This window comes from Dipodomys spectabilis, unplaced genomic scaffold (genome assembly GCF_019054845.1).
Source record: "Dipodomys spectabilis isolate Male_0828 unplaced genomic scaffold, ASM1905484v1 ptg000134l, whole genome shotgun sequence".
NCBI lineage: Eukaryota > Metazoa > Chordata > Mammalia > Rodentia > Heteromyidae > Dipodomys > Dipodomys spectabilis.
Window position 1 is genome coordinate 1,659,201 of NW_024870811.1, and position 5,298 is coordinate 1,664,498.

At 35.6% G+C, this 5,298-nt stretch overlaps 1 non-coding gene across 1 annotated transcript; it reads right to left on the reverse strand.

The window, feature by feature from the left end:
* Positions 1–1,933: 1,933 nt before the first annotated feature.
* Positions 1,934–2,035, reverse strand: LOC122116449. Its single transcript, XR_006148974.1, has one exon. It is a non-coding gene; the product is annotated as a U6 spliceosomal RNA (small nuclear RNA).
* Positions 2,036–5,298: the final 3,263 nt, after the last annotated feature.

Consider the following 5,298-nt stretch of genomic DNA (forward strand, 5'->3'; position numbering starts at 1 on the left):
ACTGTGGGGGGCGCACATATAAAAAAATCACATCATACGTTATAAATATATTAGAAACAACAGAAAGAAATAAAAAACCACTTGTGTCCCTCTCATGGGGTTCATTTACCTTAACATCATCTTATCTAGTCATATGCACTTGCTTTTGACCTTTTCTTTTTTTTTTTTTTAATTGTGAAAATACCATACAGAGGAGTTACAATTACGTGGAAAAGGTAATGTGTATATTTCTTATCAAGCATTGTTGCCTCCTCCTTTTTTTCGCCTTACCATGCCTTCTTTGCTTATCCCAGACATACATTCGTTATTGCAAATAAGGGATACCGTAGGACCTATGTTTCTTTTTTATTGTGAAAATACCATACCGAGGGGTTACAATTACATGGGCGAGTTATTGAGCGCATTTCTTTTTTTTTTTTTTTTATTGTGAGAATACTGACAGAGGAGTTACAATTACATGGGCAAGATAACGAGTACATTTCTTATCAAGCATTGTTGCCTCCTCTTTGCTTCCCTTCCCACCCCTTCCCATACTCCCCCACTTCCCCCACCTGGTCCTCCTCCCCCCAAAGTTGTAAAGTTCATTTTTTGACATAAGGACTTGTACATCTCATTGTTGCAATGGGTCCACCTGTATCCCTGGTTAAACGAATTGTTTTTTTTTTTTTCCTTCCCCTCCACAAATTATACCAACATCAAATGCAGTGAAAGCATGGGTCATGCCTTGTGGGAGGGACATAAAAAGCAACATAGAAATCGTCTTATAAATATGTTAGAGAAAAATTGCCTGAAAGAAAAAAAAACAAAATACATTTGAATACTTGTCTTGGGGCTCATTCCCCTAACATCAACTTATCTGACCTTTCCTGCTTGACTCAGACATATACTAGTTATTGCAAATAAGGGAAACCATGGGACTTATGTGTCTTTGGGTCTGGCTTACTTCACTTAATATAATTTTTTCCAAGTCTTTCCATTTCCTTACAAATGCGACAATGTCATTCTTTCTGATGGAAGCATAGAATTCCATTTTTTATCAAGCATTGTTGCCTTCTCCTTTCTTTCCCCTTCCGATCCCTGCCCATCTCCCACTCCCCACCCCCACCAAACCTCCCCCATCCCAGCCCCCTCACCATCTACATCCCTCCACCCCCCGGCCAAAATCATTTTTTGACATAACGACTTGTTCATCTCATTTTAATGGGTCCACCTGCATCCCTATTTAAACAATTTGTGTTTCTCTTCCCCTCCACAAATTATACCAACATCAAATACATTGAAAACAGGGGCTTTAGCTTGCAGGAAAAACATACAAAGCAACAAAGAAATCATCTTATAAATATGTTAGAAACAATCACAAGAAAGAAAAACCATTTGAATCCTTACCTTGGGGTTCATGTTGCCTAACATCAAGTTATATGATGTTTTCTGCTTGTCTCAGACACATAGTAGTTATTGCAAATAAGGAAACCATGGGATATATGTTTCTTTTTGGGCCTGGCTTAATTCACTTAATATAATTTTTCCCAAGTCTTTCCATTTCCTAGCAAGCTGGGTGATGCCATTTTTTCTGATGGAGGCATAGAATTGCAGTACACACACACACACACACACACACACACACACACACACACAAATACATACACTTTCTTGATCCATTCATTTACTGTGGGGCATCAGGTTTGGTTATGTATCTTATCTATGGTAAATAATGCTGCAATGAACATAGCTTTGCTGGTAGTTTTAGTATGGTCTTGTTTGTGATCATTGGGATGAATGCCCAAAATGGGATTGCTGGGTCTTAGAGGCACTCTATGTAGTTTTTTGAGGAACCTCCATACTACTTTCCAAAGTCTTCGAACAAGTTTAAACTCCCAACAAAAATGCATTAAGATTCCCTTCTGTCCAAAGCCCATCCAGCATCTGTTCTTTTAAAAATCGGGAATGCTTCACTAACCTGCGTGTCATCCTCAGTCAGGGGCTATTGTTCTCTTTATTGTTCCAATGTTAGTGTATGTATTACTGAATTGAGCACAGAACATTTTTTATATATAAAGTGTAATTGATTTTCTTAAAGTAGACAATTCCACAAAAATTAAATTCAAAAGAATTGTGGTGAAATTTTAGAACCATGTATTTTTTACATAATAACACATTTAAGAATAAAGTCAAGATTGACATGTCAAAAACAAAATAATTCCAGATATTTGTTGTTCAACGCATGTGTTGGAGGAGGAATTCAATTATTCTGTACAAGGAACCTGTGATAATGAACACTATAGAAAGTGTTAAGGTTTGTTAAAAGTTTTAATGTTTTTAATATGTTTAATTTTGGGAATTTGCTCATATATGCCAAAATTTAGACTATTTAGCAGGTTGTAAAACTTTTCCACAAAGCATATAAGATTCATGGTAGCAGTCATACACTACTAAGTATGTACATTTCAGAGTTTATAGAAACTGTACTAATGAGAAGTTGCAAAGTGTTTGTGTAAAGAAGCAGAGTGAAGATTTAAGACATTACCTTCACAGTTTCTGTTAAAATTTAAGGGCTTCCTTACTTTATATGTTAGCGAGGAACAAATGATGGTATAAGCCATATACAAATGATGAGATGAACCATAAATAATAATCTTAGTGAGTAACTTTAAAGGCTATTGATAACCTATAAAATTCTGGTTTAACATCATAGACTTAGGCAGTTTTAAATGTACAGCAATATGAGAAAATAATAAATCGAATATGTAATTGTTTTGTTTTTTTATTTTATTAATCTTTAATATTTATGTATTGGTTTTCCTTATTTGTAGCATTGTTTTCCTTGTTGTAATATAATACAACTTTTTGTAAGTCATCATTAGGAAGTACTTTGAGAATGTTACTGGGATGGCCACTCTGTTTTTTATAGGTATATGTGAATTTGTAAAAAGCAAAATTAGTAAAAACAAAACATTGATTAAACATTTTATCAATTAGAATCTGAATCAGGAGTGTTGATAAATGTCCACACCTAAAATCTTAGCCCTAGACTGAAGCACTAGTGTTACAATGTTGAGCACACAAAAGTGAGAGATTGTGTTTTGTTTTGTTTTGTTTTTGTTGGTTGTGGGGCTTGAACTCTGGGTCCTGGGTGCTGTCTTTCAGCTCTTCAGCTCAAGGCTAGTGCTACTCCTTGAGTCACAGCAACTCTTCCATCTTTTTCTGCTTATGTGGTGCTGAGGAATCAAACCCAGGACCTCATGCATGCAAGGCAAGCACTCTACACTGAACCACCCTCCCAGCACCTGAAAGACTGTGTTTTAAAAAATCATCTAAACAACATTTACTTTCTGCTTTGGGTTATATAATGAAATAAAGAATATCTTTTTATGTTTTTGAATGGTCATACTTCTAAATTTATATTAAATTCAGCCACTTTATCCTTTACAAAGTCATGTAATATCTCTGAGAGTTTGCTTCGGTAAAGATTGTTTTTTTATTGATAATTTACTCTGAATAATATTTTTTTTATCAAAATCACTTTATATTTTATGGTTTATCCTGTTTTTTTTTAAGTGTGAAAATACCAGTCAGAGGGGTTACAATTACATGGGCAAGGTAATGAGTACATTTCTTATCAAGCATTGTTGCATACTCCTTTGTTTCCCCTTACCATCCCTTCCAATCTCACCCCCCTTACATCTCGTTTCCCCATCCCACTTCCCCCCACCCAAAGTTGTAAAATTAGTTTTTTCGACATAATGTTTTGTATATCCCATTGTTGCAATGGGTCCACCTGTATCCCTATTTAAAAATGTTTTTCCTTCCCCTCCACAAATTATACCAACATCAAATACAGTGAAAACAGGGGTTATACCATGCGGGAGGGACATACAAAGTAACAAAGAAATCATCTTATAAATACGTTAGAAATAATTACAGGAAAGAAAAATAAATTTGAATTCTTACCTTGCGGTTCATTTCACCTAACATCAACTTATCTAACAATTTCTGCGTGTCTCAGACATACACTAGCAATTGCTAATAAGTGAAACCATGGGACCTATGATTCTTTGGACCTGGCTTTCTTCACTTAATATAATTTTTCCAAGTTTCCATTTCCTGGGGCAATATCATTCTTTCAGATAGAGATATAGAATTCCATTGTGTATATATACAACATTTTCTTCATCCATTCATCTACTGAGGGGCATCTGGGTTGGTTCCATATCTTAGCTATGGTAATGCTGCAATAAATATATTTGTGCTGGTAGTTTTAGTATGGTCTTGTTTGTGATCATTTGGGTAAATGCCCAAAAGTGGGATTGCTGGGTCATAGGGAAGCTCTATGTGGAGTCTTCGGAGGAATCTCCATACTACATTCCAAAGTGGTTGAACAAGATTACACACACACTAAACATGCATTAAGGTTTCCTTTTGTCCACATCCCCTCCAGCATCTGTTGGTTTTAGAATTCTTTATTATAGCCATTCTAACTTACGTGAGGTGATATCTCAATGTTGATTGATTTGCATTTCTTTTATGGCTTGGGAGGTTGAGCATGTGTTTATTGGTCACCCTCCTTTCCTCTTCAGAGAAGTTTCTCTTTATGTCTTTAGCCCACTTATTTATTGGACAGTATTTTCGTTGAGTATTTGTTGTTGGAGGATTTAATTTTTTGTTTTCCAGGTCTATTTTAGATATGAAACCCTTGTCGGTTGTATGGCTAGTGAAGATCATCTCAGATTCCGTGGGCTTTCTATTGATCCTGCTAGCTATGTCCTTTGCCATGCAGAAGCTCTGCAATTGCATGCAATCCCATTTGTCCAACCTTTCTTTCCTTCGTTGTGCTTCTGGGTTTCTTTTTAGAAAATTTCAGCCTTTGTCAAGGAGACCTAGGGTTTCTCCTATTCCATCATGTAATGTTTTCAGAATGTCTGCTTTGACTCTGAGGTCTTTGATCCATTTGGAGTTGATTCTGGTATAGGGTGATATATAAGGATCTAGCCTTAATTTTCTACAAGTGATTAACCAATTTTGCCAGTACCATTTACTGAGCAGTCTGTCTTTCTTTGATTTTATCTTTTTAGATCCTTTATAGAATATTAGATGATTATGGGTCTGTAGGTTCAGTTCTGGGTTTTTAATTCTATTCTATTGTTCCATTGTTCTTGTACCAGTACAAAACAGTTTTAATTTATATGGCTTTGTAGTAGAGTTTGAAGTTTGGTATTGATATTCCTCCAACACTGTTCTTTCTGTTAAGTATCGCTTTTTGCAATTGGGGGTCTTTTGTTGTTCCATATGAATTTTTGGAAT